At 34.3% G+C, this 27,168-nt stretch overlaps 1 protein-coding gene across 3 annotated transcripts in view; it reads right to left on the reverse strand.

The window, feature by feature from the left end:
- Positions 1–27,168, reverse strand: part of alpha-Man-IIb (alpha-Mannosidase class II b) — a 1,305,824-nt gene that overhangs the window by 849,691 nt on the left and 428,965 nt on the right. The window contains exon 1 of one of the 3 annotated variants that reach the window (XM_069835936.1): positions 26,190–26,444. The exons of the other annotated variants lie outside the window; for them this stretch is intronic. The gene's annotated coding sequence lies outside the window, so the exon portion shown is untranslated. Of the gene's footprint in view, positions 1–26,189; positions 26,445–27,168 lie in introns of those variants that run through there. 3 annotated transcript variants of the gene reach the window in all.

Below are 27,168 nucleotides of genomic sequence, written 5' to 3' on the forward strand. Positions count from 1 at the left end.
TATACAAAAAGTTATGTTACAAAACCATTATTTATAATTTAAATTAGCATTTATTTCTCGATTACTCTAAGCGGGACACGGTGTATAATGATAGTGGTCTCAAACATAATCATATGTAATCTATAACTCATAAAAATGTACAAATAGACTGAAAGAGTTTTTGGTATCACACTCTTCAATTTGGACTAAATATGCAATTCATACAATTTTACATTTTTGTACTTATGACTTCTTTTTTCAATTTCTTGGCTTAAATATGCATTTAAAGTTCTTTATAGGATAAAAAAGTTGTCATTTCCATCTTCTACACATAAAAATTGCTTTAAAGAGACTATTACAATTTTACTACGTCATACTACTTTTGACCAATAAAACGGTACGAAAGGACGTATTTCAACCAATCATGGCTGCTTATCGCACAATTTTATAGAAAATTACAAACCACTCCAGCCCATGCACAGCAGTTTCAAATATGACCCGCTTTGGCATTCAAGAACAAGAATTCATAAAGATCACTGGTCATACCTATGCATCTTTCCTGAAATCCTATTTACTAATAAATGAAGAGCACCATTCGGAAATCCTGAATAAGTTGAGGAATACACCATGTACATCAAAGAGTTCCACTTCTTTTACGCACACGTCTAATATAAAACACTAACACCAACCACTAAAACATTCAAATTTTAAAATTATACTTTCAATAATTGTTTCTTTTAAAATTATTCATGTTTATATTTATGTTATCATCGTTAATTAAAACTTCTCTTGTTTATTTCATCATCCATAATTAAAACTTTTCTAACACTAGTTTATATTATTTAGGTTATGTTATAGCTTCTGCTATATGATATTATGGATAATCACGTATCAGAGATTGTTTAATACTAAGATTTATTGAAAATCATCTGTAAAGTGACGTTTAATACTGGGATCCGGATAATTGAAGTGGAATGCAACTGTTTTAATAAGAATTAAATTGAATCAACAAAGCCTTCTTGACTAGTAACCGTCTACAGAGTTCAATGAAGATTCCATAGTTGACACTTTGGTTGACACACCTGATAACAAGAAAAAGCTTATTTATCATAACACACCACTGCCATCTAGCATGCATCTAGCGTAATATTTGTAATGTTGAGATGGTACAATAATAAATTTGAAGACAGTTGCATTTTCGTAAGTCAATTAATATTTTATTGTATTGGAGTACTTAGTTACTTCTAATCTTTACATACTTTCTTCTAATCGTGTAACAGTCAATTAAATCCCACTCTCTAGATAAATCAAAACCTCTAATGAGATTACTGTTGATAAAAATGACTGTTACTAGCCGTGAATTGCAGAAACCCCACATGTCCAGGCAATTTAGATTTTTTTTCCAGGAAATACTACTGAAAAAAATTGAAGTTTGTGTATGTCAAACACTAGAACTTATGTTGTTTTGATAAAAAAAATAACCACTTCAAAATACCAAACCATTTAAATCAGTTTTTTGTGCGTCCTGAAAAATTTACTCAAACACACCTGTGCGGTTTCTGCAATTCACTATTCCTGTTCCAGTGCCACAAAAACATGGCAGTACTCGTGACTTCAACTCGATACAACGGGATGAAATATGATAGGAAAATAATAACACCAAGTAGTTCAAGATAAGGTATGTGCTATAGTTACTGTAAACGGATAAAATACATAAAATTATATGCAATTAACTGTATTTTTTGTTCGCAACTTTAGGAACCTAACTGCCGCACTGTTGTGAGTGTAAACAGAACGCAGTGGGAGGACAATATTTGAAATAGGGTATAGACACAATAGAACATTTATTAGTGATGTTTGTTGAGGGAGAGAATAATCAATCGAGCATTTTATGCTGATATACAAGCAATTATGAAACAGTTTTCACTACTAAATTCAGTTACAATGATATTTGCATTTAAAACAGAAGCTAATAACAGAATAACACACATTGTGTTGTTTTGCAGCTTGTTACAAGCACTTATCTCTAGTTTGTTCAAATGAGCGTCACTCGACATTATGAAAATATGTATCTGTTTTGAATGTAATTATGTCGAATTTGTTCAATACCAATACAAATTCATAATAAATGTATTTTTTTGCAATTTATATTTTCATTTACTTATTCATTTCTTAATACCTTGGAAAAAAAAAACACACACACACTCACTCACTCACTCACTCTCTCTCTCTCTACAATAATAGCTATTTCTATATCAACTATATAAACTGTATGTATGTTGTTAAGTCAGTTATATACATGTTTACATAAGTAATTGCTTCAATCACTTTATTATATTCTGATTTATAGTCTCATATAATACAATTATATTTAATTATTTAATTAACTTAATACTCACAGCAATACTTAACAAGTTATTTATTTATTACATAACATTTCACTTAATCGCTAAATCATTTATTTATGAATAATGAATTACTTAATAATAAATACTAATTACTTAACAATAACTCATAAGTGAAGTATTAATGAATTACTCAACAATTCACTTACTCCTTAATAATTAATTCACCACTCAGTCAATAGGTTACTTAATAATCATCTTCTTAATAATTAATAATTAAAGTACTATTCATACATCACTTATTCGTTTATTAATGATTATCGCAATATTTAATAGTTTCTCACTACTTAACAATTCACTTCTTCATAATTATTAAAGTACCTACTATTCATACATCACTGATAAACAATGATTAACGCACTACGTCTTGGCCTCCCCAAAGGTCTTTTCCCCTCTGGGCTTCCAAATAACACTCTATATGCATTTCTAAATTCACCAATAATGCTACATGCCCTGCTCATCTCAAACGTCTGGATTTAATGTTCCTAATTATATCAGGTGAAGAATACAATGCGTGCAGTTCTGCGTTGTGTAACTTTCTCCATTCTCCTGTAACTTCATCCCTCTTAGCCCCAAATATTTCCCTAAAGGTACGTTTTCCTCGGTACGACTATTGCGATGTTTGTTGTACGATGGAACGTTGAACGATAATCGTTGGTTACCATTTAGCTCGGAGCGGCTACGATTTGTTGATTTTTCACTAGCCGCGTGTTTTCATTAGCAATCGCATCGTCCTAGAGCAGCCGTGGCGAAAATGTGATCGTGCGCCGAGCCACTGTATAACCTGCAACGAGCATAGCACCTATGGAGGGAGGCGGACACCCGAAGGGGAAGTGAAGCAACTGTCTGCCTTATTAACGGATTTTTATTTTCCTTACGTCAAGCAATCAAATATAATTTAATACAGTACAAGGCTACAAACTGATGTTTAGTATACGTGTAACGAAGAAAGAAATGAATAAGAAAACATAGGACACATTATCACAACCTAAAATTAACTGTCTTCAGAATGTCTTTGCGACAGAGTTTCAAAATCAGGAATTATGTCACTTACTGCCAGTCGTAGTTGATCACGAAGGTGTTTGTCTGTCAGTCGTGATCTAAATTTGGTTTTTACTATTTTCATTGTTGAAAATAATTTTTCACAAACGTAATTTATAGCGAACATGGCGTATAATAACAATAATAATAATAATAATAATAATAATAATAATAACAATAATAATAATAATAATAATAACAACAACACTTAACCTTTTAATGCTTCATCAGTAACATGTAGTAACTTATAATGCCGTTTTATGTTATACAACCGTTTTCCTCGTAATACTTGTGAACAAATCATACATTTAATAACCTCATCATATTGGCAGCAAAAAAATGCGTCCTTCCATCCTACTTTGAAACTTTCGTTTTTGTAGAGGTACATGGTTTCAAGAGAGACATTGCGACGATACGCCATTCGCAGGTCAGAGATAAATACAAATGGAACGGAGTTTGACTCCAGTGAGTGAGAGGGTGGGGGGTTGGATAAGGTAGGAAGCAAGACAAATGCATAGTTATCATTGCGAGCCACAATGTGCTCGTGAGTCACATTTTCGCCACGGCTGTTCTAGAGGAAGATTGTATTTAACAGAATGAGTTTAATGAGTAGACGTAAAAGATTACTTAAATGCCTTTAATTGAGGAGATGGAAGACGACCAAATACTTCTCCATATGTATGGGATGAAGAAGCCAAAAAACCCGTTTGCTTGAGCTCAATAATGAAGAGAGATTGTATCAAAAATTTAAATAACTTAATTAATAACTTGATTTTCCAACTTTATTGACAAACTCAGCCCATATATTGTCCTTGACCCTTTGTAGGACGCATGTGACAGCTGCCACAGTGACGGATGATAAGCCAATTCCTCGAGAAGAATTTCATCATCCGCGTCAGAAAACGAAGGAGCCATGATACACGTCTTTCTCACAATAAACGTTAGCGACTGACGATTATATTCAACCTTTTCCTGAACGACTATTCAATACGTACGAACGTCGTTAACGACTATAGCGACAGATCCACAGGAAATACAAAGAAATAGTGCTCAACGATTATCGTTGCACGATCATCGTTGAACGATCATCGCAATAGTCGCACCGAGGAAAACGTACCTTAAGCTCTCAAAGTGAGAGCCAAGTTTCACAACCATATAAGATTAACCAGTAATATAATTGTTTCATAAATTCTAACTTTCAGATTTTTCGAGAGCAGACTGGATGATAAGAGCTTCTCAACCGAATAATAACAGTCATTTTCCATATTTATTCTGCGTTTAATTTCCTCCCGAGTGTCTTGGAGTGTCTTGGAGTCCACTTAAAGAAAGAAGATTCTTCAACTCTCTCTTATTACTATTTAAAATCATCCACATCTCCACACCCTCTTACCTAGCATCTCGTTTTGTTTACCTTTCACTACCTCGAACCCGGAACATGTACCTTCTCTCTATTCCTCTGCACAGAACATCCTTCTACTCATCATCTTTCAGCATATCTATTCCACGCCTGTGGAATTCTCTCCCTGACCACGTCAGAGACTGTCGGACAATATCAAAATTCAAATTTAAATTAAAAAATCACATTCTAGTTCGTGGAATTGTTTGTTGAACACATGTCAGGTTGCGCAACTTCACCTTAACCCATGACATATAGTAAATATTATAACTATGCTGTTGTAAAATTGAAAATTAATATGTAATGTATTTATTACTATTATTATTATTATTATTATTATTGCTACTACTATTATTATTATTATTATTATTATTATTATTATTATTATTATTGTCAGTTATCAATATCATCATTGCTATCTCCGTTTTCTTTCTTTTCGTTGTATTAGCTCGATGAGAGCACTATAATGTACTTTTGACTCTGTTGACCCTCTATAGGGCTTTAACTTAAGTTGTATCATTTTCATCAGTGTTTGTATTTCTTTTTTGTATTTATATGTGCTATCTGGTAGGATGGAAGAGAAGGCCTTATGGCCTTAATCCTGTCAGATTAAATAAATTATTAAGTATTAAGTCATTTACATTTGTTGCTGTTGCTCCAAGGTACTTGAATTTTTCACCTATTATAAGTATAAATTTCCAATTTCTTATATTTCCATTTTGTACGATGTTCTGTTCACGGGACATAATGATATACTTTGTTTTTTTTTTTTTTTTTTTTCGGAATTTACTTCCAAATCTATCTCCTTACTTGCTTCAACTAATAGTTTGTGAATTTTCTTCAAACATATTCACGCCATCCGCATAGATAAGCAGCTGATGTACCACGTTCAATTCCAAACCCTCCCCGTTTTCCTGGACTTTCCTAATGGCATATTCTAGAGCAAAGTTAAAAACTAAAGGTGACAGTGCATCTTCTTGCTTTAGCCCGCAGTGAACTGGAAAAGTGTCAGACCGAAACTGGCTTATATGGTCTCCGCTGTAAGTTTCACTGAGAAACATTTTAATTAATTAATTAATTAATCGAACTAGCTTATTGGGAATACCAAATTCAATAAGAATATTATATAAAACTCGTCTCTTAACCGAGTCATATGTCTTTTTGAAATCTATGAATAACTGATGTACTGTGCCCTTATACTCCCATTTTTTTATCCAATATCTGTCGAATACAAAAAAATCTGATCAATAGTCCATCTATTACGCCTAAAACCACACTGATGATCCCCAATAATTTCATCTAGATATGGAGTTCCTCTTCTCAAAAGAATATAGGACAAAATTTTGTTTGACGTCAACAAAAGTGATATTCCTCGAAAGTTACTATAGTTAGTCTTTTCCTCCTCCTTAAAGAAAGATACAGTTATGGACTCCTTCCATTGGTCGGGTACAATTTTCTTTTCTCAAATAGCATGTAGGCTATAGGCTTAAACATTTCTATAGATAAAGCGTTTTCACTCTCTTGTATTAATTCTGCTGAAATTTGATCTATTCCTGGAGACTTGCACTTTTTCAGATTTTCTATCGCAATTTCGACTTCAGAAAGTGTGGGTTCGGATATCCAAGTATATTTATGTATATCCTTCTGCGGTAATGTTAAAATTCAATGTGCAATACTGCGGGAAATAGGAGAAACTTTCTTCCTCGTCAATGGTAAATCCGCATTCTAGCATACAGGTACTGAAGGAGACCACGTTTATGTCGAACAGAGCTATTAGTGATTGTTTCATCTTCCTAACTGTGTGTAATTTTCGTAAATGCATGTTGTAGATTCCATTTATGCCGTAATCAGTACATCTCGAATTACATAGGTTATGTGAAATACTGATATACATTGCGTGTGTACTGCTATTTTCTAACGTAAGTATACAAGCACTACAGTTGGCCGATTCCAAGATTATAATATGTCCCCATTACATAAATAACTGAAAGAAATATAACACTGGAAATACTCATTCCCTTGGTTCTTGGCGGAAATGTACGCATTCTACACAGTACATTATAAGAAAACTATTGCAAAATAATGCCCTTTGTCCGTCTCCATATACCAGGGGTGTAAAAACTCTAATCTAGAAGCCATGAAGGCTCTGGAAGATCTTTTCTTCTTTCACATTTCGTGGCATAGAAGAAGTAATTTTCGGCACTCGTTTGTACATTTGTGTTCAATTTCCTCTTAAATATTGCAGATTCAGTATCTACAATAATTCTTCTTAAATATTCAGATTTAGTATTTACGAATACTGGAAATAATATACGTGGAACATAATGAATTTGGTAAACTTAAATGACTCATGAAGCTTCACTTAAAAAACAAAGCAAAGAATCTGTCCAAGTCAAAGACCATGATTCCATCTGTGAGTTTTAGGGTCCCTTCAGACAAGGCCAGTTTTAGTGGCGCGTTAGTGGCGCTGCTAAATTTTTGTAGAGAATTTTTTTCAGTCTTCCAGTGATCATGGACGTAGAAGGAAATATACTTTTGGCAAATTTGCTCATACGGAGAAAGAATAGACGTAAAAATGGAAGAAGAGTCTGGGTTCTTCCATTAGTTTGGAAAGACTGAATCGAGGACTATTCCATATCTTGTTTGATGATTTACATCAGGACGATAAAAAATATTAATTTAAAATTGCACAAATGAGGAACGATATGAAAAACTTATTTTTTTTTTTTACTTTTTAAAAATTCAAAATTAAATATAATAGGCACCAAACATGAAACCAATCATAATACGTACGATTAATTCAACCAATATACAAGAAATAGGTCTCAGTTAGGATAATGGCAAAGTCAAAGGCCGTGATATAATTGAACCCAGGTTCGAACCTGAGATTAGCAAATTTTTAATCTCTTTGCTAACGTTTTATTTAGTACATTATTTTAGATGCGTTATTTTATTTTAACGTGAAATAAAAAGGATTTTAGTACATAAATGTTGTTTTTGCTGTTGTTATTTTCTAATGCCAGGCGTTTGACAATAAAGTTATTTGACCTCTTGCACACCAATATTTTTACTACAGAAGTAAAATATCCGTATTTGGGGAAAATACGGAAATTTTACTTGAAGCAAGTAAAGAGTTAGGTTTGGAAGTAAATCCCGAAAAGACAAAGTATATGATTATGTCTCGTGACGAGAATATTGTACGAAATGTAAATATAAAAATTAGAAATTCATCCTTTGAAGAGGTGGAAAAATTCAAATACCTGGGAGCAACAGTAACAAATATAAGTGATTCTCGGGAGGCAGTAAAATACAGGATAAATATGGAAATGCCTGTTATTATTCGGTTGAGAAGCTCTTATCATCCAGTCTGTTGTCAAAAAACCTGAAAGTTAGAATTCATAAAACAGTTATATTACAGGTTGTTCTTTATGGTTGTGAAACTTGGACTCTCACTTTGAGAGAGGAACAGAGGTTAAGGGTGTTTGAAAATAAGGTGCTAAGGAAAATATTTGGGGCTGAGAGGGATGAAGTTACAGGAGAATGGAGAAAGTTACACAACACAGAACTGCATGCATTGTATTCTTCACCCGAAATAATTAGGAATATTAAATTCAGACGTTTGAGATGGGCAGGGCATCTAGCACGTATGGGCGAATCCAGAAATGCATATAGAGTTTTAGTTGGGAGACCGGAAGGAAAAAGACCTTTAGGGAGGCCGAGACGTAGATGGAAAGATAATATTAAAATGGATTTGAGGGAGGTGGGATATGATGGTAGAGACTAGATTAATCTTGCTCAGGATAGGGACCAATGGCGGGCTTATGTGAGGGCGGCAATGAACCTCCGGGTTCCTTAAAAGCCAGTAAGTAAGTAAGTAAGTAAGTAAATAAAATATCCGTAATTCGCACTAGTCCATCAATTTAGTAGTCTATGGTTATATTATTATTATTATTATTATTATTATTATTATTATTATTACATTATTATTATTATTATTATTATCGTCATTCTATATTATTGTGTCGTGGCCCAACAGTCTTCAGCAGCGCTAATGACGCGCGTTCGCTGCGCCACTAACGCACCACTAAAACTGGCCTCATCTGAAGGGACACTCTAACTACTGAGAATAAACAAAATTCACAAAAACTGAATATTTAGTTGAATATTTAGTAGTAGGAGGAGTAGAAGGGATGGACTTGGACATCAAGTTTGGTACAATAAAGCTAGCGGATCAGTTTAAATATTTGGACACAATCACCCACAAATGAGAAAATATTGAGAAGGAAGTGGTTAAAAGAACTGCTTCGGTTCGATCTGCTATCAGACAGTTAAAAGGAGTATTATGTAGCCGAGATATCCGACTGGAAATAAAGAATATGACTTTAAATATTATTGTTGAGAGCATTTTAGGATCTTGTGCTGAAGGATGGATTTTGTCGAAACGTCAGAAGAATCGGATAAGAGCTGTAGAGATGGATGGCTTACGGAAAGTTTACGTTTATTGTTGTTGTTTATTGTTAGTAAAATAACATTTACAAAAATACAGTCTTAATTCTTCCCTGAAGGAGTAAAAACTCGTGCTCAGGGAGTTATCTAAACACATACTTAACAAAAACAAATATAATTATTTGACACAAAGTGGGTCAAGAAAAAAAATATAAGAATAAATTAACTTTAAAAATACAATTTCAATTTTAACAATTTAAATCACACAAATACATACACATATTAAATCAACATATATTCTTTAACAATTAAATTCCGAACGCTATTTTTTAAATTTCTGATGCTAAAATTTTCCAAATTTGGGTATTTTCCAATTATTTTATTATATAACCTCGGACCAAAGTAGGTACCATGGCTAAGAGCTGTGTTTGTGAAACACTTTGGTTCCTCTAGTCGTATAAAATCGGATCTTTTAGTTCCATATTTATGATGATACAATTTGAATTTATTACGATTTTTATATATGAAGTTTAATAAGGTAATATAATAAATCTGTTTAATTTTAAAAACATTAAAATCAGTGAACAAAAGCTCGGATGAGTAATCAATTGGTTTATTAAGGCATATTTTAATGATTCTTTTCTGAATAAGTATTAGTGGAGTGAGATTAGAATTACAAGCATTTCCCCATCCTAAAATTCCATACTGGAGAATGGATTGAAATAAAGCTAAATAAATGAGACGTAAAATATTAAATGGTAAACATTACCGAAGTATAACAAAGATATAAATTGTTTTACGTAATCTATTGCATAAATATTTAATATGTTTATTCCATCGTAAGTGTTAGTCGATTGTAATGCCTAAATACTTAACTTCTGAGGATTCGGTTAATAAGAGACATTCACAATTTTGAGAAGAACAATCAGAATGATTAATTTTGAGCCTAAAGGAAGATTGAGGAGATTGAAGACCATTGGACCTTAGTGAAAACGGAATAACAGTTGTTTTGGATGTGTTTAAGGAAAGAGAATTTGAATCAAACCACTCTTTAATTACCTGTAATTCATTATTTGCATTAATATAAGTGCCTTTCCAAGATTTTTCACCGAAAAGAATTACGGTATCATCCGCATATGAATATATAACCCCATTATATTTGCGTAAATCAGTTAATAACAAGTCATTTATATAAATCAAGAATAAAATTGGACCAAGAACAGTGTATTGAGAAAGTAAAAAGAGAAATTATTATAGAAAAAATGAATGTCCAGATTACCATCGTGGATCGCTTGGAGAATCGATCTCTACAATGGTCATGTCCAGCGGATGTCGCAAGAGAAATGGCCCAAGAAGCTAATAAACTGCTCTTCACATGGACGTAGGAAAAAAGGACGTCCAAGATTTATATGGAGAGGAAATATTAAGAAAGTTATGGAATCCAAAGGGCTACATGAAAATATGTTTGAAGATAGATCAGAATGGAGAAGACAATACAAGGCAACCGCTAATAATCTGAATAGCCTTTAAATGTAAGTAAGAAAAGATATGTCTAGTAACGACGAAAATAGTACATTATGCAACGAGCCTATAATGGTAGTAATTAAGACGCGAGTATGTTTATGAAACGAGCGCAAGCGAGTTTCACAATTTTCATACGAGCGTCTTAATTACCATTGTAGTCAAGTTTCATACGACTTTTTATGCTCGACCATATTTCTAACTTGAAATTATTCCTAAGTAGTCATGTTATTCTTATCTGACTGAGGAGCGGAACTGACCTTGTGCAATGCCTTGTGAGATGTGCGCAGGCGTGAAAGTATTGATTTTTTCCGAGAAACAAATGTCGACATTGACCTTAATATAATCTAGAGAGTAAAATAAGCATTAATCTTGATATAACATTGAAATTGAGTTAGACATTGAAAAACGAGATGACAAATTGAATTTATTTGAATATTATTTACAATTAACGCTAATTATTATAGTAACAGAACTAGTTGTCTTTCGATTGCATATCCGAGAATAATCGATACTTGTGCTTTCATATTGCTACAATGGTATTTTCTGATTGGTGGAACACCTGAACTTTAATGAATAGGTGTACTTTAATGAGGTCCATTAAAGGACTGCTACCAGGTGTATAATTACTGCATTTCGGCATGATCGAGCATAAAATATTTCTACTTTTCTATCGAAATTTAGTGTACGTTTTAACAGATAATAGATAAGGGATCTTATTGTTAATGGATTACCGGTTTCAAGTTATAAATCCCTTTGTGAAACATGAACGGAGGTGTATGTATGTGTCATCTAATTTCGAATTATGAATAGGCCTACATGGATAATTAAAAATTTACTTCAAACATTACAGTTTTATAAAATTATATCTGAGGTAGAAGAAAACAAAAACATCGCTTTGTTGAGCACACAATGTGGTTTGGTTTTTACAAAACTTTGTTAGTACAGTATGTCTGCTGTCTTCTTGTTAAACAAACGCCATTCTTTCTGCGACAACACGCACAAAATTTTGCAGTCAACGTCTCGGGATATTCCTAATTTCTTGCGATATAACATATTTCAGTTCCTGGGTGCGCCACGAAAACTCGTTTGTAATGTAACTCCAAAGTCGGTGGATTGAAACCTGGAGATCGTGGAGGCCATACTGTTGGAAAGTGCCTACTAGTGTCCTGCAATGTTCGAACATGAGACAGGCAACCAAGACATTAAAAACTTCATTTTATTTTATATTAAAAACTAATCGCAGGATCGGTACTAAAATCCTTCAGCGGTTAAAGCAAGAGTGGAGGACAACAATATTTTTATAACACGGTGAAACAAACACGAAAGGCCTCCTGCTACAGAGCGAATATCGACGAATATCGAACTCCGCTATACTCGACAAACTTGAACCGAACATAGCGCCTGCAATGCACGACGCTAGTGCCTACTGATGACACTCCGTATAATTAATGTTTTCTTTGTACACAAAAATCATAATTATTTACGTAACTAGGACAGAAAGTGATACTTTTGTGTACGAGTGAGACGTTTACATTGCGTCAGACAGAAACTAGCCTATACGGACTCGGTTATACGTTTCACTCAGACACATTTTAATTAATCTACCTAGTTTCTTGGGAATGCCGAATTCAATAAGGATATTATATAAAACTTCTATCTTAACAGAGTCATATGTCTTCTTGAAGTCTATGAATAACTGAGGCACTGTGCTCTTATATGGGTACTCCCATTTTTCTCCTCTATCTGTCGAATGCAATAAAAAAAATTGATCAACAGGAGAACAGGAGAAAGTTACATAACGCACAACTTCACGATTTGTTTGAGATGGGCAAGGCATGTAGCACGTATGTCCAGAAATGCATATAAAGTGTTAGTTAGAAGACCTGAGGGAAAGAGACCTTTGAGAACGCCGAGAGGATAATATTAAAATGGATTTGAGGGAGGTGGGATATAATGGAAGGGACTGAATTAATTTAGCTCAGGGTAGGGATCGATAACGGGCTTATGTGAGGGCGGCAATGAACCTCAGAGTTTCTTAAAAGCCATTTGTAATTAAGTAGTAATCCCGTAATAATTATTTCTACTCATTTAATTACTCGTCTGAAACACCTCAGCAGCAATAACATCACTGATTACCATTGGTTTTCCAGATTTCTTATCAGCAACAGAACCAGTTTCCTTGAACCTTCTGATAGAATCCCAGTAACTATGATTGGAATATGGGTGTCCTCTTATTTTGTTAAGTGTTCTAAATTCTACAAGAATTTGAGGAAGATTCCTATTGTTTTTATAATAGCAGTTGGACGGTAGAGTCAGAACTTTTGATGATAGAACCATGGCTTGAAACTTCAAAATAATTCTTGCAGCAGTAAGTTATTAATAAAATCAAAAATATTTTAATCTAAAAAGTAGTAAATATAGAAATGAAACAAATGAAGTACTGCATTCGTGGCCCAACACAGTTTTTTTGCTACCTAAATACTGTAACATTCATAACGGTTTAAAATTTGAAGCGGCTTTTTAACGATATAAATTTTATTATCGCATTCACCTTTAAGTGTATATTTTATCGAATATAAGTACAATGTTATGGCTACATTTTTATTACAAAAGCATTCTAAATCTCTAAACTCGCTCTCGTAGGCACTTTTTATTTAATGGTTACCAGTATACAATCAATAAATTTCGAATAGTGTCGATTGTGTTGTACAATTCCATGCAATCTTTTACAACTTCCAAAAACTTTATTTCTGCAGATAAGATTTCATTTCTGGCAGCCAATTCTGCACTTGGTAGAGCTAATGGCCACGAACTGAAAGGTTCCAGACTCATTCCCGGGTACTGGCGGGATGTTCCTTGCTGCCAAAACTCCTATGATGATCTTGAGATCTCTAATTTAGTGCCGAGCTTTTCTCGGGGTAACAAAGCGATTGGAGCGTGGTACTGAAAATACCTTCTTATGCTAATGCCGAGGTCATCAAAGCATGGAATTCTACATCTACACAGCCACCGGCGTAGCTCAGGCGGTTGCCTGTTTGCCTGCTGATCCGGAGTTGGTTCGAAAGTGGGTTCGATTCTCACTTGGGCTGATTATCTTGTTTGGTTTTTTTTCCGAAGTTTTCCTAAGCATAAGGCGAATGTCAGGTAATCTGTAGCGAATCCTCAGCCTCATCTCGCCAAATACTATTTCGCTATCATCAATTCCATCGACGCTAAGTAATCTAGTAGTTAATACAGCGTCTTTAAATAACCAAGTAAAAAATACTCCGTACATCTCATACGTTTTCACGACATCTTAAGAGCATCATTCGTCCACCGCTGTGGTCTCGTGATAGCGTCTTCGCTCCCGAACTCAGCAGGCCGGTATTCGATTCCCCGCTTGGGACGAGTTGCCTGGATGAGGTTTTTTTGGGGGGTTTTCCCTCACTCCTATGGATGAATATCAGGTAACATCATAAGGCGTATGGTACTCCATTTTTTGTGGGTTATTTTACGACGCTGTATCAATATCTCAGGTGATTTAGCGTCTCAATGAAGTGAAGGTGATAATACCGTGAAATGAGTCCGGGGTCCAGCACTAATAGTTACCCAGCATTTGCTCACAAGGGTTGAGGGAAAACCTCGGAAAAACCTCAATCAGTAACTTGCCCCGACCGGGATTCGAACCCGGGCCACCTGGTTTCGCGGCCAGACGCGCAAGCCGTTACTCCACAGATGTGGACCCATTCATTCTCGCCACTTTCTTTCCTCCCCTATCATCCTTTCCTTATCATTCTGGTTGTCTTACTTGGTTTTCAGATCGTGCCTGCGGCGACTCTCCGAAGCTGCTGACTCTCTCGGCCGGCCTCCGTGGATATGTCAAGCTATGGTAGTTGGAGGCCAGCAGCGGAGCCCACTCCCCTCCCAACGGGAGAGGGGGCTTACACCTCAGACCATTTGGGGGGGAATGTGGTGGGGCTGTTGGCGTGGAATGGTACACGAATTTGGAAGAATGGAGGGACTGGTCGTTAGGTTGTTGGCGGTTAGGTCGGTTCGGCGTAGGTGCGGTTGGTGGGCGTGCAACTCATCCCAGGGGCTCACAATAGACCTCAGGTCGCAGTGCATAGGGAAGTTCCCCTTTCGCCCTCATTGAGAGAAAAAGAGATTTTGTTCCCTTCATTCCTTGAAGTCATTCATGTTTACTGAAGCTGAAGTAGTATTAAATGTAACGTAATATAGTTTATATATACAAAATTATTAAACAATTCGTTAGAAACAAACAGTGAAAGCAGCATAGTTACCATGGATATTTTTACTCCATCATTTATAAAAGAAGGCATATACATTCTCACTCTCCTACGCACGCTTCAGGGCTAATAGTTGCAGAGAGACATAATAAAACATTACTAAATGAACATATGCACTGGTAACTCTATGTTTCATTATTTATATGAACCCTGTTTGATATCAGACCATGAATTATATTGCATTTCACCACTCGTATTTTTTCCAATCGCTCCTGGCATATTTTGGGCTGTAATTTCAAACAGACCACGATTTACCTTCAGAGGAAAAATATTAATAATTGATGTGACACTAGATATATACGTGCAAAAAATATTTTCAAATCATATCTCATAAATTTTAGATAGTCAACACATACCTAGTCAACAAGATAAAGCAATGCGTCTAGTGATTCCTTGCAGTAATATAATAGCAGCAATAGACTTAGCATTATAGTGATAGTAATAGTAATACCGCTAACAGCAATAACATTAGTTATATAGTACTAGTGGTTGTAATTGTAATAATAATGGTAGAAGTAATAGCAATAACAGCAGTAGTAATAATAATAGTAGTACTGGTTGTAGTAGTAGTATAGGTCTACTAGTAATAGTAGTAACAATAGTAATAGCAAAAGTAGTAGCTACTGTAGTAGTAGTAGGTCTACTAGTGATAGTAGCCTAGTAATAGTAATAGCAAAAGTAGTAGCTACTGTAGTATTAGTAGTAGTAGTAGTAGTAGTAGTAGTAGTAGGCCTACTAGTAATAGTAGTAACAATAATAGTAGTAAGAGTAATAGCAAAAGTAGTAGCTACTGTAGTAGTAGTAGGTCTACTAGTGATAGTAGCCTAGTAATAGTAATAGCAAAAGTAGTAGCTACTGTAGTATTAGTAGTAGTAGTAGTAGTAGTAGTAGTAGTAGTAGGCCTACTAGTAATAGTAGTAACAATAATAGTAGTAAGAGTAATAGCAAAAGTAGTATCTACTGTAGTAGTAGTAGTAGGTCTACTAGTAATAGTAATAGCAAAAGTAGTAGCTACTGTAGTAGTAGTAGTAGTAGTAGTAGGTTTACTAGTAACAGTAGTAACAATAATAGTAGTAAGAGTAATAGCAAAAGTAGTAGCTACTGTAATAGTAGTAGGTATACTAGTAATAGTAGCCTAGTAATAGTAATAGCAAAAGTAGTAGCTACTATAGTAGTAGTAGGTCTACTAGTAATAGTAGTAACAATAATAGTAGTAAGAGTAACAGCAAAAGTAGTAGCTACTGTAGTAGTAGTAGTAGTAGTAGTAGTAGTAGTAGTAGTAGTAGTAGGTCTACTAGTAATAGTAGCCTAGTAATAGTAATAGCAAAAGTAGTAGCTACTGTAGTAGTAGTAGTAGTAGTAGTAGTAGTAGTAGTAGTAGTAGTAGGTCTACTAGTAATAGTACTTACTTACTTACTGGCTTTTAAGGAACCCGGAGGTTCATTGCCTCCCTCACATAAGCCCGCCATCGGTCCCTATCCTGAGCAAGATTAATCCAGTCTCTACCATCATATCCCACCTCCCTCAAATCCATTTTAATATTCTACTAGTAATAGTAGTAACAATAATAGCAGTAATAGTAATAGCAAAAGTAGAAGCTACTGTAGTAGTACTAATAGTAGTAGTAGAGTTTGTGTTAATAATAGCAGTAGTGATAGTAATATTAGTAATAATAGTAGTAGTAAGATTCGTAGTAACAATAATAGTAGTACTAATAACAGCAGTAGTTATAGTTATAGTAGTAGTAGGCCTAATTATAATAAAAGTAGTGTTATTAATTGCAGTAGTGGTAGTAATTGCAGAGATTACTGAATCTCTAAATGGATATTTTTTTTTTCATTTAACGACGCTCGCAACTGCAGAGGTTATATCAGCGTCGCCGGTGTGTCGGAATTTTGTCCCGCAGGAGTTCTTTTACATGCCAGTAAATCTACTGACATGAGCCAGTCGCATTTAAACACACTTAAATGCCATCGACCTGGGCCGGGATCGAACCCGCAATCTCAAGCAGAGAAGGCCAGCGCTATACCGACTACGCTACCCAGGCCGACGATAGCAAATATTAGACCTATTAAGCACACATTCAAAACATCAACAACACAAAATCATACATGTATTATTATTATTATTATTATTATTATTATTATTATTATTATTATTAGTAAGTTAAAATATACAAAAGACGTAAACCAAGAAAAATGAGTTTAGAAGTTTGAAACTATACAGATGGAAGTAAACACATGCAGTTTCTTCTAACTCTTAACAAGTGATTGGACAGCTCTAAGGACATAACAATGGCTGGAGAGCTATTTTAGACCTTACGTAATTTTTTAACGATAAAAGCGAAAAACCTTATTTTTTATAAAAAATTACAATATTTGACATCGGTGTACTATTAAAATGTACCTTACTTACTTACTTTTAAGGAACCGGTAGTTCATTGCCGCCCTCACATAATCCCGCCATTGGTCCCTATTCTGAGCAAGATTAATCCATTCTCTATTATCATATCCCACCTCTCTCAAATCCATTTTAATATTAAAATGTACTTTCATATATATATATAAAGGGCTGATCATCTACTCCTATAACCGGCATGCTGTTAAATATGCTCTTCAAACCCTAATACGTGGTATCTTTTTCATAGAATATCGCGTTTTCAGATAACAATATTCTCTCGTGAGCTACCGAAGCAGATCTGGAGGTATAGATAGAAAATATAAGAAGTACTATAAAAGTATAATGACAGTAACAGTAATACTCGATTTATATACAGATAAATGAAGTCTGTCAAGGAGTTTCTAAGTCATATGGCTTTGAGAAATAAGAAAGACGAAGACTGTGTGCGTGCTCCATTCTTCATAAAATGTTCTACGTCCGAAGTTGTACCCGAGATTCGCCTGTCATATAAAGCAAAAGAGATAACGATTTTCTTGACAGTTAGCACCATGACGTCGTAAAAGATTAACGAGGTTCGTGATGCAGAAGTGACTTGAGATGTCCTTAGAACGCATGTTAAGGTACAAATAATTCAATAGGGTATGCAAACAAAACGAGAAATCAGTAGCATGAATTCTTCATAAAATGGCTGAGTTAGCAACCAAGAAACCAATTGATATTAATGATATGTTTCACTACTGAAATCAGATTTAAATTATATTATTATTATTATTATTATTATTATTATTATTATTATTATTTACGCCTACCTATCACATTGATCACGAAAACAGTATTATAATAAAAAGAGCAATAATGTTGGTTATGGGAAAGATGATGATAAAATTATATAATAATAATAATAATAATAATAATAATAATAATAATATTAATCATCATCATCATCATCATCACCACCTTCATCCGTGGCGCTACGGTTCTTTAAGGGCCCAGACCTACCAACCGGCAGCTGACCTCACGTCCACATACCGAAGCAGAGGTGGACGATCATCCAATCAGAATGCAGGTATATTATGGCTAGCACGATGATCCCCTAGCCGTTATAGCTGGCTTTCGTAACCGGATTTCACTACCTATCGTAGTTCCCAAAAGTGGGGAGGAATGGGCATCGGTCCCATGCACTGGCCGAAATTTCATGAGAAAATTTCTTCCTCTATGAGGACTCGAACCAGCGCGTATTCCGTTACGCGAGTCCTAAGCAAGATTACGACGCCACGTCACGGGACAATTAAAATTAATAATAATAATAATAATAATAATAATAATAATAATAATAATAATAATAATAAACTGATCAGGAAGAGGAAAAGGAATTGGTTGGGTCACTGGCTGAGAAGAAACTGCTTATCGAAGGATGCACTGGAAGAAATGGTGAACGGGAGAAGAGTTCCAGCATCATTCTTTCTCCATCCACTCTTTCCAACGCAGTTCCATTTCTCAGTCTATCTGTCCAGTTCAGACGCTCCATTTTTCTCCATATTCACATTTAAAATGCTTCTATTCATTTTTCTTCACTTCATTGTAATGTCAATGTTACTGCCCCATACAATGCCACACTCTACACAAAGCACTTTACTAGTCTCTGCCTTAGTTTTTCTCCCTCCCCCCCCCCACAGGTCTGCAGAAGATGCTCCTTTTTCTACTAAAAGGTTTCTAAGGTGATGACACAAAAGTAGGTCCGGCATTTGGTTATGGCGAGTTTCAGCATGCTATAAGGTTTAGGAAAATCAGAATAACACAAAGTATGGCTTGAACAATGCAATTTATTGGTATGTTGTTATTTTTAAAAAAATAATACATTTCAAGTGACCCCATCGACATCTCATGGTTTGTTACAATTTTATCCGAAACTTTCTCGTGACACGTTGCAATAAATCTGGGACTTCTGCCGGTATCCTGTTCTTCATATCCTAGATACAGTGTGGTCTGGTATAAAACACCCTTCCTTTGAGATACTTCCATAGAAAAAAATCACCAAGGTCTGGAGATCGAGCTGGCCAGCTTATATTGCCAAACCGAAAAATTAATCGTCCAGAAAAAAGATTTCACAACCACTTCAATGTCTCTGGCAGTATGGATCGTTGTCTCTTTTGTTGAAATCAAATGCCATCCCTGTTCAGTGCGTCTGTGAATAATGTTTGTAACATTTGCCGGTACCTTTCACAATTTACTGTAATATTAACTCTTTCATTTTCATCTAGAAAGAAGTAGAGACGAATAATGACCCTAGCAGAAACAGCACACCATGCGGACATCTTTTCACTTTGTGTTGGCCGCTCATACAGTCCATAGACAACATTTAATTGTAGGTGCTCTTATTTCATTTTAAAGTTCTGCCAAACCCGTCGGAACCAACGTGTCATGAACAATTTCCAGGGAAGATTGCAACAAACCGTAAGATACCGAAGCGATCAATTGAAATGTGTCATTCTCAAAACATAATAACATGTCAATAAATAGCATTGCACAAGTCATATCCTGTATTATTTTGATTTTTTAAAATCTTAAATCACTTTAGAACAGCATACTGAAGTTCGTCAGAGCCAAGTGTCGGACCCTAGCATATTCTTGTAGGGGGCATAAACTGAAAAGCGATGTCACGGATTTATAAAATACAGGGTGATTCATGACTAAGGACCCACGCTTTAGAAATCAGTTCTAGAGGCCATGTTGAGCATAAAATATCATATGAATTATCAATTGTCAACCGTTAAGGAGTCACAACTGACTGAATCCCATGAAAGTGGCAGTGGTTTTGAGCAGAACTAAATGATATCCACTTAAATACACTGAAATATTAATTCAAAATACTGTATTAATAATAAAATAACCACAGCTCATCTTTCAAGCATATTTTCAAATATATCTTTCACTTCAATCCACTTGTCTGTAAAGCTGTGAATGGAGCGCGCTTCCATACCTCGACACAGCTGTCTCTGAAAACACAGCTGATAATCACCAGACCTAGGGAGACCAGACGTCCTCTTTTGTCCGGACATGGCCTTCTTTTTAGGCCTTTGTCCGGGGTTCGGGCGGATTTTTAAAAAATCAAGAAATGTTCTCCTTTTCGTAACTTGTACGTTTGATATTTTGAAATTATCTGGTTTTACGCCTTTTTCAAGTAATTTGCCAGTAGGTGGCAGCAGCATTGACAGAATATACTCTTTGTCTACGATGATAACACTCTTTGAATACAAAGTAATATTAAATTCACATTTTGTTCGGTCTTTTTATATATTTTGATAATAATTGTAGTTCCTTTGGCTTTAATTTGTAGTTAACTGTAAAATCATTTTATATTATTAAGTTGTATCATGAATACACTGTAATAAAATATATATTGTCATAATTTTAAGTATAATATAGGCCTAAGCCTAAATCTAAGTATGTTAGACATTTTCTGTCCCCTTTAATAACTATAGTTCTCTAGCCTTTCATATGTAGCTAACTGTAAAAGCATTATTATTAAGATTTATCATAATTATTTTTGTAATATTAAATTACTTTTAAGTATGATATATGTCTAAATCTGTAGTGTAAATATTTTTTAAGAAAATAGATATTGACGTAATTTATAGTACAATATAGGCCTAAGTCTAAATCTAAGTACATATTTTCTGTCCTCTTTTTTTAAACTTTGTGTCCTCTTATCTATCGATGTGAATCTGGTCATCCTAACCAGACCTATCTTCTCCTTCACCGCCGTACTTTACGTTACAGCTCAACCCTCCGTTTAGTTTACGTCCCAATGTTTATATTATGATGCATGCAACTCCAAAGGCAGTCACTGTATGGCGTTTAGATTTTAACGAATAACTTTCAAACCAATGACAATCGGACACATGACATTTTATTTTCAAAATGGGCTATAGAACTGATTCCTAAAGCGTGAGTCGTCAGTCGTGAATCACCCTATATATCATCCTAAATCATTCTACTTCGTCTACATATTTATTGAATAACATTATATTAAGACTTGGCAGTAATTTTACGAGCAACAAAATCATTTTACGTTTCAGAAAACTTGTTTATAAAAGTACTTCAGTTTATAATTATTGTAAATTCCACCGCTGCTGTGAAGTAACGGTTAACACGTCTGATCGTAAAAGAACGGGCCCGGGTTCAAATTCTGATTGGGACAAATTACCTATTTGGCGTTTTTTTCGGGGTTTTCCCTTAACCAATTGAAGCAGAATTGCTGGGTAACATTTGGCGTTGGACCTCGAACTAAATTCGCTATCATTAATTCACATATCATCATTATCATCATCATCATCATCATCACCATCATCCATACCATAGCCCGGATTAAGTTCACGGTGCGGCGTGCTGTATTCGTACAAGAGCGCGGCCATTCGGCTACCCAATCGTTCACAGAATAGGAATGGTAGTAACAATAAGCCTCAGGTTACAGTACAAGCCTTCAAGTCCCTCCTTCGTACAAAAAAATACTGTAAAGCTTTTGTTGTGAAAGTATACAACTAGCGTACGTGTAATATTCTCATTATTTCAATGGAAGCCGCACAAAGAAAGAAAAATAATAGTTCTGCTGTTTTGCTAGGGGCTTTGTTTCTTGAAATCGTACTATTTGCACCCTAGGCATTACACCAAAAGAGTCAATTTGAAATAAAATAGGCATCATGTTCAAAGACAAAAATACTGTTGTATATTAACCTACACTGTTGACAGAAGTTCATGCCAACGTGATGATTGATCCTAAAGACAACAGTTATTGAAGTCCTAATGTTAAATATAGGCACGTTCTCACCACATTAAAACAGACCTTCACGTACAATGAATATTCAAATATGACATCATTTGCTTACATTGTTTTAACAGTAAACAACAACTTTACGTCTCAATGTGCCGGTAAGTTATGTACAGACTTGCACCATATTCGGCATACGGCCTTTTGAATTCATTGTTGACCGTTATAGATGTAGGCTCTGTAAGGGGAGTTTACAAGAACTTGATGTGGGATAGTTCCAGTGCAGTGACTTGTACAGAAAAACCATAATTAACTATATGGAATCAAAGAAGTGGTCAATGCATGGAGTCGATCATTCATAAACAGCTAATACTAGAGTTAACAACGTACTGTAGGTAAAATAATTATCTCTTAACTCATGAAAGGGTTTGCCATTGATTCTTATTATTTAGAGACAAGAATTTCATGCACTATAAAATCCCAAAACATGTATTCATTCATGCACTATCAAACTATGAAACATGCACGATCAAGCGAAAAATACATTAAAATATGCACTTTCATTTTTGTTCCGAATTTATTTCCCTTAACTGTTTTTTTTTTTTTTTTTTTTTTTTTTTTTTGCAACTAACAAGATTTCTAAATTGGTTTCTGTAAGGTTCCTGCGCTTGTCAGTCAATATGTTTTTGTAGGTAGAGAAGTTATGGGTGCAAATTTGAATGAACATTTTTTTTTATCATTTAGTTTTTTTTTCTTTATTTTCCTTCTTCAACCCTGATTCCTTAAGCTAAAATAAGGGACATAAAAACTGAGAAACTGAGGTGTCCATTCAAAACCATTAAAACATGCATTTAAACTGAATATACTGCATATTTTATGCATGATTATGCTAAAAATTGCTTAAATATCCATTATGCATGTTTTTATCCCCCAAAAGACCAAAACATGCAAATATACACGGAAAAAATACATATATTTGACACCGGAAAGTAATGAAATGGAAAAGTACCGGTACCAAGTTTGTTCTATGTCCTATAAAAAACAAGCATTTGCATGGAATTCTCGTCTCTACTTATTATATTTCGCAATGTAACAATGTAAGTGCGATAGATAGACCCAACTTGTAGACATAGGTTAAAAAAAGGATTATTGCCTTCGTGTAAATAGTAAATGAGCCGGGAGTAAAACATGGTAACTGACATTTTGATCAAAAAGGAGATATGTAGCGTATAATATGGTATCTTACATTCTGCGTCTAATACAGTAGTTAGTTTTCCAACAACTCAACAGATGGCAGAAGTATACAGATTTACTTTCCTGGTAACTATACAAACTGCATGTATAAAAAATGTTTACCTACCTAATAACTTCAAAACATGAAAACGTCACTTACAATGTTTTATTCTCGAATCCCTCAAATATGTAGGACTGACATCTATATTGTTACTAATACTAATCATCTACGAAAAACGGATGCTTTAAATTCCCGCTACCTTACGGGCATTCATGGCCTGTAATAGGGACTTTTTATCTTTCCATTTGTACACATATTTCTCCGTAATAATTCCAGAATAAGAGATTTCTTATTTATTAAAGGTCACTATTCATATTCCCGACGATATGTTGGTGCAATTTTTCCTTCAACTCTTTTAAAAGAAATATAAAATGCAAATCGTATATATATATATATATATATATATATATATATATATATATATATATATATATAATAGGGTGATTCAAAAGTCCGGGAACATAGACAAACTCCCTTATTAGTGCAGATAGTAAAACATTGGAAAAAGGGGTAAGTTGTTGGAAATATATAGTTTTGAATCTAAAGTGCTTGAATTTTCAACGAAGATTACACCGTTGAGGCTGTTCTCTCTAACGACACACCCACCATCCCAGTGCTGCCAAATTAGGAGCTTTTCCGCTAGCTCTAGAGGATTTTAGATACGTATTATTGAAAAATTCAAGCACGCTACATTCGAAACTACATTGGACAACTTTTTTTCACCTATTTCTATTTTTAACTATCTGCACTAATAACGGAATTTGTATATGTGGCCGGACTTTTGAATCACCCTATATATACACACATACTGTACATACATATATATATATATATATATATATATATATATATATATACGGCAGTACAGAATCACTGATTATTTAAATAATTAAACCACATTTCCTTTTTACGAGAAGCTTGGTAAGGACATACGTTCTGTAATATTGGTGCAATAGTAATACATCTACTTTCCATGCCTTTTTTTTAATGAGCATATAATTCGAGCATTGTTGAGAAACTATTACAAACTATATACATTCACCGTTGTGTGTCAGTATTATGAAAATGTATCTTATTACGCTAAACTAATACTGGTGGTAATAAACGATAAATCAAATGATGTAAGACAAGTGTTGATCGTCAAAAAGTAACACTAATCATAACGAAACGTCTTAATGACGGCAGTCGCACTGGTAACAGTGTTTCGAGTAATAATTAAGTGATGACAATTTGCAACAAAACTAATGACAATATTCCTGTAGTTGGGAAATAAAAAGATATACAGGTATTTACTGTATAACGAAGAAAAAAATACAACGTAATAGACTAACATAACTAATGACAATATATTAGGATACATATTCACTAAAAAAATGTCGGATATTCGAGAAAATAACAGAATAAAGATAAAAACAAGTAATAATAATATTAGTATACTCAAGACTAATAACGATAACAACTAAGTATGTTATAGGCAATAAGAACGATATATCTGTTAGTCATAAAATTACAGAGGACACCATCATTTTATTTACATCACGATAATAATAATAATAATAATAATAATAATAATAATAATAATAATAGTGACGTAAGCATAGATTAATAGCGATAATAACAGCTGTACTTGCAGTAATGAAAATACACAAGTTATTTATTGAGGTAATAGAAAAAAAATCAAGTGACATAATAATAATAATAATAATAATAATAATAATAATAAACAATAACAATAATAGCAATAGTGACGTAAGCATAAATTAATAGCGATAAGAACACCTGTATTTGCAATAATGAAAATACACAAGTTATTTATCGAGGTAATAGAAAAAAAAATCAAGTGACAAAATAATAATAATAATAATAATAATAATAATAATAATAATAATAACAATAACAGTGACGTAAGCATAAATTAATGGCGATAAGAACAGCTGTACTTGCAATAATGAAAATACAGAAGTTATTTATTGAGGTAATAGACAAAATCAGTTGACAAAATAATAATAGTAATAATAATAATAATAATAATAATAATAATAATAACAATAATAATAGTGACTTAAGCAAAATTAACAGCGATAAGAACAGCTGTAGTTGCAATAATGAAAATACAGAAGTTATTTATTGAGGTAATAGACAAAATCAGTTGACAAAATAATAATAATAATAATAATAATAATAATAATAATAATAATAATAACAACAGTGACGTAAGCATAAATTAATAGCGATAAGAACAGCTGTAGTTGCAATAATGAAAATACACAAGTTATTTATTGAGGTAATAGACAAAACCAAGTGATAAAATAATAATAATAATAATAATAATAATAATAATAATAATAAACACTTTTAGTTGCAATAATGAGAATATATCCTTTATTTATTGAGGTAATAGATAATAAAATCACTAGATAAAATAATAATAATAATAATAGGTTAAATTTTTCTTAAGAGCAATAATTGATTAAAGATAGCGTAATAATAATAATAATAATAATAATAATAATAATAATAATAATAGGCCTAATAATATAATGGATTATTATAACACAAAAGTATTTGAAATGGAAATATTCCTGCAATGAATCCAGTATTATTCACACAAAATTATTAAAGAGATCATAAATGTAAGCCAGATACGAACCAAAGACTCAGTGTTTTAGTGACAGTGCTTTCACAGGCTCAGGTGTCACACGATATTCTTCGTCAACACACGAAACATCGGCCTAAAATCAACTATACTCGAACCGAGGAACTCTGAGAACCCACTACACGGTAAGCACAACACGATCACACTCGAGATCACATGAAATGGCAGCTGTATGTGATGCAGTGTCGTCGCTTAGCATGAATCCACTCAACACTGTCGATACGACACGAGCTGTTCAGCAGTGCTCGCTCAGGTGCCTTCGTCCGTACTAGCGGACGGCGGGCGCTGCGCTCACTGACACTCGCAGGGGGCTTTGGAGCGCGCCTCGCTGCAACAACGGCACAAGAGCTCCCACTACGTTGAGAGTTCTTGCAGATCTAGAGCTATCTCTCATTCAAGGATTTTGTTGTTAATATTTCTTGTTCAGACCAATTACGAGGACCGTTTGAAAAGTAAAAACATGTGTTTTATTGTATAGAGTGTCCGACAAATCTCGTACCATACGCTAAATCATAAGATAGCCTACATTGAATATGGTCCGCTACCTACTCTGTTAAACATATACGTGGAGGATTTTAGTGAAGAACTTTTCGTAGATGTTACAGATCACGAATCTTCACTTCGTGCACTTTTTCCTGAAGATAGCTCCAGAAAACAAAGTCTAGTGGATTTAAGTTAGGCTAACTGGCAGCACATTCTCTGGATCCTCTGCTGCCTATCCACCGATCGCGGAAGTTGTCGAGTCAGTTCTGCACTGATGTCACATAAGATATTGTCGGAACTGGATCTGCTAGGCGAAAGACCAGAAGGGTTCATGCAGGATGTTACCCACATTATGCCACTCCTGTGCGAAATTAACGACAACCTCCCCGATGGGTAGATAGGCTGAAGAGGACCCAAAGAGTGGACATCAAGGTCGCCTGACCTGTATCCACTTGACTTTGTTTTCTGGGGTTATTTTAAGGGTATATGT

Source organism: Periplaneta americana, chromosome 9, assembly GCF_040183065.1.
Source record: "Periplaneta americana isolate PAMFEO1 chromosome 9, P.americana_PAMFEO1_priV1, whole genome shotgun sequence".
Taxonomy (NCBI): domain Eukaryota; kingdom Metazoa; phylum Arthropoda; class Insecta; order Blattodea; family Blattidae; genus Periplaneta; species Periplaneta americana.